The following is an 11,664-nucleotide window of genomic DNA, read 5'->3' on the forward strand; positions in this document are numbered from 1 at the left end:
AAGGGAATATTCACTTTATTAGGTCAGAGTATTTTAGGCTAGTAGTTGACTGTTCCAAACAGGGGCCTATGATCAATTCCTAACTTCTGGAGTAAGTTATCTTAGCAGGACTAGCCGGAAAAGTTATAGTTTGGCACCAAATATTGAACAATCAATTATTCTCACACTCACTTGGCACATCGGTCCATTATCATATTATTAGATTACCTAGTTTAATTTTTAGTCTCGGGTCATGCAGTTGGTGCATTATAATGTCATATTGAGAGCCAACACATTCAACTTCCCCTAGCATATAAATTCAAACATATGTCACGAAATTTGGACAAGTCTCATTTTTCACAATTTCACAAGCTATCATGCTTCAATCGTTATTTCTTCAACACATACAAATCCTAATACATGCAAGTTCAATAGAAATTTTAAAATAGTCTCTCGGGGTAAAAGAACACATGCAGGAAAACCCCAAGAGAGGATTGTGAGTTGGATTACTCAGACTTAATCCTATCACTCACAATCCATTTACCCCATACCCAACAAAAATAGAGTGCAGTTGTACCCGATGCATAAAAACATCACTAGTGTAAAGGATTTCATGAAGCAGAAAAGTGGCGTAAAGTACCAAAGACCTATAAACAAGCGGGTGGGTTCGGTTTCTCGGATCCCGCTGGATCAACAATTGTGTCACCACCAGTGGTGCCCGCATCAACAAGGATGACACTATCAGTAGTGTCATATACCACTATGGATGCACCCTTAGTAGTTCTCACATCTCCTCTCACGGGTCCCAAACTTGATAAACCAACAACTACCTCACGCACCCTCCTTTTACGTAATTCTTCATCTCGTATGGAATACCTACAAGCTTGCTCCTCCTGTGAGCGCTTGCTTTTTCTGGCTTAAGCATCATCAATGGCTACAGCGGAGCGGCTAGAATGGTGCCTCTTGCCACGAGCACAGGTTAGATAAGGTTGTGTCTCTACAGGTGCCTTTAACAAGGCCTCAATGAAGGTATACTTAACCAAATCTATCGGTGCATGCTATGGTGCAGCCTCACGCATATCAAAGATGGCATTTACGTTAGCTCGTATAATCGCCAACTCCATATGAATAGAGTAGAGGTTCGTGGAGAGGGGGGAGGGCTGGTCTTGCAAGGACTCTTAACTCAAACGCGCACAAGCGTTAGTGGACTGCATGGATATGCTACTCTTTCTGCTTAGACACTCTTACTGAATGCGGGTTTCATTCTCTGATATGGACTTCTACATCCAAGGCTAGATATGTTGCAGCAAAGTGTCAATTTGAACTTCTAATTTTTGTACTCTATCCAACGGGATAATAATGGACGTTGTCGGTGGTGTGGACCTGGAAGAGTTGGGTGCCCTACTAGTGGCATGAGAATAGGAGGTCGGGGCAGTGTCGTTATGCTCTAGTAGATGGGGTTATCACCCTGTGCATGCTCCACCATATCTGCAAGATTTTTTCCTAAGGTAGGGACCTCAACCCGAGGCTCTGTGCAAGGTGCCGCAACATTAGACTTAATGAGGCCTATATCCAATGTGCTGTTCGGGTTTATCAATTTATCACAGTGCCAGATTGGCACTCTACTATCGCTGCATAGTTGGAAAACAAAAAAGGAAGGGTAAGTCGTGGAGGTCTTGAATGCCCTCTCATGAATCTCAGTCAGTATCATACAAGCAAAATCAATCTCAAACCACGCTACCAATGATGCAACCATGAATGCCTTATCTCATGTGAGTTTGTTGTCGACCTTCATGGGTGAGACTCTATTCCGTACCAACAACCAGGAGAATTTGGCCACAAAATTAAGCATGGCGTTTCTGATGCCCCCTCGGGGTGTTGTGTCACACTCTGCATGCTCACCATCTTCTACAATTTATTGATATAACCACATCTTAAAAGTTTCTCGCTTCTCATCACTAGGACTGTATAGAAACCATCAGATAGTGTCCTGTGATATGTACACCCGACAACCTCGGACCATGGTGGAAGTATGAAGGTACTGTTATGCGGGTTTGGCCAACTTAGAAATTGAACCCGACAACCTCGGACCAAGGTGGAAGTATGAAGGTCTTATTTTGCGGGCTTGGCTAACTTGGAAATTGAACCTCGTAGAGTGGTACCAAAGGAAGCATAAAACTCCTGCATAATCTCTTCATTGTATGAAGCAAGGTCCCATGCCATCCAGTCAAACTTATGGAGGTTGAACAGTTGGTGTACCTCTGACACTGTATGCAAGATCTCGGTGAGGACTCGACGCTCCTAGGTGACCAATCGGGACATTACCTCCTTATCATTAAGCTTCTTGGCATATCGATAGATCTGCCATTGAACCTTAACACAATCTATTTGCCTCGCCGACCTCTGGAAGAGGATCATCTATTCTTTGATCTGGGATTGCTTTTGAGCTAGTGGGATCATAAGAAGAGACTTCTTATTCATGGTTCCCTGATCCTGTGCCTCATTTAGAACTGTGGTTGGAAGCATGGGACAACTTGGACCCTGAAGAATGGTCAGACCCAGAGCTAGAAACGATGGCCGACTCGGAGTCAGATATGGAACCACCCTAAGAAATGGAAGCAACCCCAGTTGGTGACCCAATTAGTTTGTCCTCCTCATCACACTTGGAGGCACTGGATATGTTGGGTTTCATCTTCCGGGGGGGGGGTCCCCTAGTGACCTGGGGTGCCGTGGGTGATGCTCTTGTGCTTAGAGGAATGTAGGTTGGGTGCCTTTCCAAATTTGTGCCTTCATAAATTAACCGGAGAATTAGGGTGGTCGACTTGGATATTCCCCTTTTTGTGTATACCACTTGCCTATTGGGTGACATAGTACCTACATAATGTTTATTAGTACCAAAACCAACTAAAAACACACTCCAAATAATTTTAGAATGACAAGTGAACAAAAGAAAAAACAAACAAAAATTACAGACATTGGCTTCAGTTTCCATTAAACGGTGAGGGTTGAAAGTCCGTAGATTGATGTACGGTTTGTGGAACTCCTCCATGGATTAGAGGGCCAAAAGTATTAGTCTTTGATCAAAACTATGGGTGTAAAAAATGTTCCATCGATCAATTAATAGACCGTAGTCTACATCCGTGGTTTAGCACTTAGTGATATATCTTTTAGTATCAATCCATGGGCCCAATCGTCGGTTCGTAGATGGGGTCTCGTAGATGAGGCCTGTGCCCAATTGCAAACCTCTTTCAAATCAAGGTCTACTTTTTGTGATTATTTTCAACATTTTCCTAGTCTACCCATGCATTTCAACATATCGTATGTCAGTTCGTCATTCTTAGCGTTCCAACTCATCAATGTTTATGATTATTTCATACAAACTATGGAACCCTAGGTTGGAACTTACATTTAGACTTAAACACACATTTTAAGGGTAATAGAGTTAGACACAATCACTATCCATCATATTAAGGGTGTTTACTGTTGTAGTTCTAGCTTGCTTTTTCAGTAAACAAACCCCTTAGATTACTATTGCCATGTTGGATGTGTCCTTAAAGATTCAATGACCTTTGTATTAAGAGTTTCTTTAAGTTTATGTAATAGGCCAGTAATGTTTCTTTTGTATTGTAAGGCTCGTGTCCCTATTATATTGAAGTTGTTTCTAAGATGGCTAAATGAGACTTAGTATCTTAACTATGTATTAATAACTTTTTTTAATGATATGTCTTTTAATCTTGTGCTTTCAAATGAAAAAGTTTTAAGTTCAGCACTATGTTATGACAATACGATGAATGAATGTTAAGGGCTTGTATAAGATCTCTGAGAGATCGAGTACACCAGGTTACAAATAGGGGCTGCTCTCGGCTCATTACAAACTTATCCTATCATTTGAAAACTCCAGCTTTGGCAAGCCACGGACCAGATCCCCTGCAACAAGTTTGTGCAGCAAAGAAGTGCTTACATGACCCAATCACCGTTACCATATAGTTACAACATCAATTTGAGCACTCGGACAAGAAAGATTGTCTCCTTCAATAGAGTCAAGATCCACAACATAAATATTCTTGACTCTTGTGCCAGACATAATAACTCTTTTGGTTGCACATTTGTAACTAGACATTTATTCAACCATGAATTGACTTTATTTCCCTTGTCATAGAATTGAGATACACTCAAGAGATTGAATTTCAAACCAACCACATAACGTACATTGTTTATAGAATTAACAACAGATATCCCTATCCTGCCAATACAAAGAATAGAACCCTTCTTTCCACCACCAAATTATACACCACCACCCTGGTGTTCTAAGAGAGGAAGTTTAAAGTATCTCCAGTCATGTGCCTTGAGCATCCACTATCTATGTACTAGAACTGACTCATTCTTCTCTTCTGCACAAGAATCACTAATTATATTTAGGTACCCACTTTAGACGGATTTCTCAATAACTATTAAAAGGCTTAATAAGAAACTTTAATGTCCAGGGAGTAAAGTGTTCTTACTAAAATGGTATCGAGGACCTGGTACCTTGGTCCTCTTTTAACATTCTTTTCAGATCTAACAAATTTCATATGCCTATCTTTTACTTTTCTGAGTCTCACACTTTTGTTTCACATGACCATTATGACCACAGTTAATACATAAAAGATTGTTAGAGATGGACACATATTTGCTATGGGAATTATAAGGAGGTTCTATCCGTCTGCATCCTAACCCCTTCTTTCCATTGAAGCTCTGACTAGTCAAGTTAGAGACTGTCTTGGAGGATTCAGTCCAAGCTCTGACGAGTCAAGTTAGAGACTATCTTGGAGGAGTTAGTCCACTTTAGAGAGTGGCTTAATCTTCTTTGACCATGCTCAAATGCTTCCTTAGTTAAGAATTTGTTTTAAGAGATGCAACTAGTTTAGACTCTGAGATTTTAAGGTTTTGTTCTAACTTTTCCTAAAAAATACTAAGCTTTTGCTTTCCAACCTCAAAGGTACAATGATCCTACACAGGTGTCATGTTTCTAGTCTCAAGGATACCTATCCTAACACTCATTTAGCAAACTTGAGAGACAAGAGCTATATTTTCATCCTCACGTAAACTTAATTTTTCATTCGTCATTAAGTTTTCAGTGGTTAGTTCATCAACAGAATCAATAAGCAATGCATCAAGTTTCCTCAAATTTTTAATGGGAAAATTATCTAGATTATTTTTGAGATAAAAAAGAGTTACCTCATCTAGATCCTCTTCATCATTAGACTTTTTCATTAATGAGAAGATGGAGTTGAAGATATTTTCATCATCTTTAATCACCATCATTGAAACATCTTTACGACTTTGTATATCGTTTTCTGATTTACTTAAGTCATTTCCCCATACGGCCAAGGCTTTTCTCACCAGTTGATCAGCATGGGCTTTTTCCTCCAAGCATGGTCTGGGACCAGGTTCCTCTTACGAGGCCTAATGTCCTGAGTTTCTTGCTTCTATCTAGGTTAGTCCCTTATTAAATGACAAGGCTTGCCACATTTATGGCAAAGATCATTTTCAGTAGCAGTTCTGTTGGTTGAAGCTTTCTTTTGGAAACCTCGTGCTTCTTTATGATTTTTTGAAATCTTCTAGTGACATAGGCCATCTCCTCCTCCTCCTTAGTCACATCATTTAGAAATGTCTTCAAGGCAAATGATTTCTCCTTTTTCCCTTCATTCATGGTCGTACCATGTTTCTTGTTCACCTCATAGGTGTGGAGATTTCCGATCAGTTCTTCCATGGGAAGAGTCATTAGATCTTTGACTTCTATTATGGAATCCACTTTGCTTTCCCAAGACTTTTGAAGCACATTGAGAATCTTCCTAACTTGTTTTCTTATAGGAATAAGCCCACTCAAGCATTTAAATTCGTTGGTTATGGAGGTGAATCTTGAGTTCATCTCAAAAGTAGTTTCACAATCCTTCATGTAGAAGTTCTCGTATTGAGTCACAAGCATATCGACCTTAACCTCTTTTACTCGTTGTGTTCCTTCATGGGTTGTTGAAGGCAGTCCCATATCTCCTTGGCAGTCTCACAAGTAGCGATTTTGTGTATTCGTCTGCCCGATTCCATACACCAGAATCTTCTTTTCTTTGTAGTTCTTTTCTATCTTCTTCCTATCTACTTCATTGTACTCTTTTATGGTTTTGACAACTGTAGTGGTGAGCTCTTAATCCTTCACCTCCTTTGTAGGAATATACGGTCCATCAAGGATAATATCCCACGGCTCCGTATCGTCAACGTTGATGTAGTCGTGCATTCCATTATTTCACCATCCATAGTATTGACCATTAAGACGAAGTGTCCTGGTAGAACACTGACCTTCCTCCATGTTCGGTGGAGCAATCATTCCTTATGGATATTTTCTTTTCTAGGTATTAATAAAATTGAAAAGTCAAGCTCTGATACAACTTGTTGGAATGTATACATTCACCAGTTTTGATATGACAAGGTCCTCAACACAATTACAATAACGAATAGTAAAATAAATGTTGGAAGTAAAGATTACACATACAACTTTACATGCAAACCTCCTTGCTCAAGGGAGTAAAACCACAATCTGTCTACCAGAACTTTCAAACTGCTTTCACTAATCTTGTCAAATCAAAAGTAAAAGTAGTTTACATATTGATATTAACCTACTAATCTCCACATTAAGCAACACCTCATATTACATAGATGAGGCAGAGCAAATACAACACTGCCCACTATACTAATCTCAAATTATTAATGTAGACTTCAAAGTAAGACACTAAGTTACCCTTAACCTAATTCTTACAATGATTCACACAAACATGAAACGTTTCTATCACAAGCACAACGATTCCTACAATTTAAGCACGATTACAAGAAAGAAAGTAACAACTAGTATAGAGCTCTATCAGGTCCCTGTTGTTTTGTAGCTTGAAATTTCTCTGTTTCAATGAATAAGTAATGTTGTTGTTTTCTTTTGAATGTATATTTATATAGTGTACAAACAACATCCTCGCTTCTGATTGGAGTAGTACTCTGCAATTTCACCAACTTCTTAATGCAAACTTCTTTTTACAGTTGTACACCATAATGGCTCTAAACAAATACTTTGTAGAGGACCGAGTCCTTGAACATGTGAGGAGATCATTAAAACATCTGGGAGCGTTAACACTTATCAATGACTTAATTAGATTTGAACTTGCTCCATGTTGCCTGCATCTTTGCGCTATTCATTCACATTTGTGTTGATACCATAGACAAACGCTGGTAGTGCCCTCTGTGAACATTCATCATGAGAAGCTTTCTTTCCTGAACTATCTTTGGGAATCACATTGTATGCTGAAATTTTACTATGTATACTGCACTTTCACATGTCAAGTGTACATAGTAGTTTTATAGTTACTTGAGTTTATAACTGGATATGCTCCCAGTAACTTGCTAGTGATTTTACTACTTTAATATCATCCAGTCTGTGTTTCTTCCTTCAACATGCTATCCTTATATTTGATTTCACAAACTCTGGCTCTTCAATTAATTTTTGCTTGAATGTAAAAATTCTTAAACTTCTGTCATCTGCAGGCCTAGAAAACTCGAGGGAGGTATGAAAGAAAACATTTAGGACAGTATCCATCACTCTTAGGTGTTGGTGGCTTCCGATTTTCTGATTCTTCTACAATCAAAGATTCTCTGATTAATGAAGAAGGAATTGTGGGATTTAGTTTCCCAAAGTGCTAAATGAATGATGTATCCTCATCAACGTGGTGGATTTGAGTTTATGTGGAAAAAGGTTGCTGGAGATATCAATCTCGAGAGGCTAAGACAGCCCCTATCTAATAGCAAAGGAGGATGCATAATCTCACATTCACCTGGCACCGGGAAAACCCATCTCACCATAGTATTTCTTCAGTCATATTTGAAGTTGTTTCCAAAGTCTCGACCTTTAATCATAACTCCTTCCAGTTTGCAACTTAACTGGGAAGCTGAGTTCCAGAAATGAAAGGTGGACATTCCCTTCCACAGCTTTAACAACAAAGATTTCTCTATACAGGAAGATGAAGCTACTGTGAGTGTCTTTCGATGTTTATCCAATGCGGTAAATAGAAATTCACACCTTATACGAATGGTGAAGCTGGGATCATGGGTTAAAGGTAAGAGTTTTTGGGGATCAGTTATGACTTGGTCAGGATTCTTATGATGATGGAGACAGTTACGGAAAATCGATTAAAAAAATCCTTCTTAAATATCCTTGTTTTCTAGTCCTTGAAGAAGGGCACACTGTTCGGAATGAGAAAAGCCTTGTATGGAAAGCTTTGAAAAATGTTGAAATAGATAAGCACATAATTTTGTCTGGAACTCCTTTCCAGAATAACATCAAGGAGTTATACAACGCTCTCTGTGTAGTTAGTCCAATGTTTGCTGCAGATTTGGAGCAGAAATGGGATTCTCTTAGCATTTCCATTGACAAGAATGCCCGATCATTGGAAGAGAATATGGATATTATTTCACCACTTGTACATAAGTGTATTGAAAATGTAAAGAAGATAAACCTTCTGGGTATAAGAGACCCACTGATTTGCAGAAGGAGTTGCTTAGAGGTGTCTCTTATCTTTGTTCATCCTTCATCAGTGGCCAAGAGGAAAGATTTATCTGACTTAGAAAGTAAGATAAAAGAAAGAGCCTGTCAGTTGGATCGAGATACTGGAGTAAAAATGAAATTTATTGTTGAGCTTATTGTTGGGGATATAAAGGAGGTGATTAAGGCGTCATGCGGAAGCTTACAAATTACAAACCATATTGTTCATAAATTAGACGACAAAAAATAATACTAAAGATCAAAATATTATTATATCAAAACTAATATGAAAGAAAATATTAAAACTAATGAGGGAATAAATCTCCCCATAACAAAAGTATTTAAACGACTACATTGTCAAACTTTGCGGTGAGCAGAAGGAGAGAGTTATAATATTTAGCCACTTACTTGATCCTCTAAACCTGATCAAGGAGCAACTCAATTCTATCTTTGGATGGACTTTAGGTTGGGAGATTCTCTATATGGATGGGAAAATTGATGTAAAGCAGCGATAAACATCTATAAATTTTCTTAATGATCCTAAGAGTGATGTGAAAGTTCTTCTTGCATCCATAAAAGCCTGTTCTGAAGGAATAAGTCTGATAGGGGCCTCAAGAGTGGTTTTGCTTGACGTTCTCTGGAATCCCTCAGGAGATCATCAAGCCATCATTCGAGCTTACATGAATGGGAAGACTAAATTTGTGCATGTTTACTGTCCAGTAACATCAAAATGGGAGGTTAACAATATTGAACAACACACGAGAAAAAAATTACTATTTAGATGTTCTTTTGTCTAGGAATCATGAAGCCAAGATGGATCCTTCATGTTCTGTGTCAGAGGATAACATACTAGAATCCATGGTTGAGCATGAAGGCCTATGTCATTCTTTTAAAAAGCTCTCTCATGCACCATGTGTGGTACCGCCTACTACATGCGCTGATTCTTTTAACCAACCTCCAAAACCAAGTAGTTATGTTAGTATGTGTTTTCTTCTGGTTTGCTGGTACATGAAGCAACCAGACTTGTTTAGTGTATTTTGTTTACTGCCTGTCTTTAAAGATGGCTTAAATTCTTTGTCTCTTTCTTATCAGTCAGTTGGAGCATTTATTTTGGGTTGCGAAGGACATTTTTTAGAGGTACTTTTGAAGCAATTTATCATTACAGGTACACTACCATACCATCAGTAAGCATTTTTCTGAAAATTCTAAATGATGTATTTGTTGAATACCCGAGACGCAACAATCTGTTAAGCTTTTCATATGCTAATGAATTAAGTTGGTAGTAACATAAATTCAAGGTAAATGATGGGCTTTTATACAGTCATCATACTTGGTTACTAACACAAATTAACATAAGCATAAGAATAGCATTAACTTCCATTGGGAACCAAGAATACTGATGGCATTATATTGACCAACAAGTTACTGACTAACTAATTAACTAAGCAACACGGAAAAATTGAACTAACAACTGCAAGTGCAAGTAGGACTCTTGCCACTGGACTAAACATTCCATTGTAGTCCAGTCCATATGCATATTTATGAGAGAGCCCTCGATCTACAAGACTTGTACCCTTCAATTCATCCATCAGTGTGATGATTTATCTTGTAGACCAATTTAGTAGGAATAGGTTTGACATTCTTTCGCTTTGTCAAAAGCTTCCAAGTTTGATTTCGTTCTAGCACGTAGAAATTTCCTCCTCCATAGCTTTGATCCACTTCAGATTCTGATATGCTTCCTCGAAAGTCTCTGGTTCTTTTTCATTTACTTCTTCTGCTATGACAGCATTGCTATACTTCGAATTTTTCTTTCTGGTTCTTGTTGACCTTCTAAGTGGGACATGACAATCTTTGGACATATGTCACTTCTTCTTGGAATTGTACCACTTCCCTTTAAACTTTTTGCCACAACTTTGATTCTTCCAACTACCCTTGTGAATCGCGACATCGATACCACGTTTTTAGACAAGAAAGAACTTTTTACTGTAACATTTTTATCTTTTACTTATTCATTTCCTTCTGATTTTAGGTACTTTGATGCAGATTCATGTGAAGAATGCAGATAATTCAGATTAGAAGTTTCATCACCCACAAGGTTTTCTTGTTTTTGTAACTGCAAAAAAATTACTTCATGTCTATTTATATATATGCTTCGCATCATATATTATCATTTTGATGATATAAAAAATTAACTTCTCATAATTTGAATGGATAGTAACTACTTAATATCTAACAATGTCATGATTAGCTATTATTATTTTACTTATTTTATGGAAATAATGTTAATTCTAGTTGGTAAAAAGCAAAATATTACCAATTTAAGTTCATTGCTAATATCTTCATTAAAGTAAGTGTGTGCAGCAGAAGTCTCATTTTAATTAGCTCTGTATCTTATACTTTGAAAATTCTTTTTTAATTTCCCTATAAAATAATATTAAGTATATTTTCTGGTTTCCTGTTTGGGTCGCACGATAACTACAATAGAGTCAGAATAATATGGTTTCCACCGCATAGAACCCCATTTAGAGTGAAGTGCTCCTTATCAAGGAATTTTCTATACCTTTTAAGACAAACTAACCTTTTATTTGACCGTAAAACATTCAATATTTTCTATCTAAAATTAAATTGGTGTTACAATCATTTTTTAATTTAGTTACTTGGATTATTGCATCACAAAATAAATAAGAGTTCTACACACTTTATGACATACATATTGTTAGTTAACATTGTACATCTTTTTAATTAAATCATAAAAGAAGTAATAGTGTTTGGTCATGATAGAGCAACACGATCATTAAAGTGGAACATAAAACAAGAATATCATTTATAAAAAACTATGTGTCAGTTGTTTAACTTTGTAGGTCTAGATAATACCTAATCACTTGTTGCTCATTAATTAAATGTTTGTTGATTTCATATTTCATTTTCATTTTAAATTTATATCACTTATTGCATTTAGTTTTGGTTGGGAAATAATTGAATTTCCGAATAATAATAATAATAATTAATAATAAATAATTGTATTATTTAGCAAAATAGTCGTCTTGAAAATAAGATGAATATTACTAGGAAGATATATAAATATTAGTGCAGAAAATAGATAAATACTTGATTCATGCTAGGCATGA

At 37.2% G+C, this 11,664-nt stretch overlaps 1 pseudogene; it reads left to right on the forward strand.

Annotated features, from left to right (window-relative positions):
- Positions 1-7,053: 7,053 nt before the first annotated feature.
- On the forward strand, positions 7,054-10,612 carry LOC107021991 (annotated as a pseudogene).
- The last annotated feature ends 1,052 nt before the right edge of the window (positions 10,613-11,664 follow it).

Source organism: Solanum pennellii, chromosome 6, assembly GCF_001406875.1.
Source record: "Solanum pennellii chromosome 6, SPENNV200".
Taxonomy (NCBI): domain Eukaryota; kingdom Viridiplantae; phylum Streptophyta; class Magnoliopsida; order Solanales; family Solanaceae; genus Solanum; species Solanum pennellii.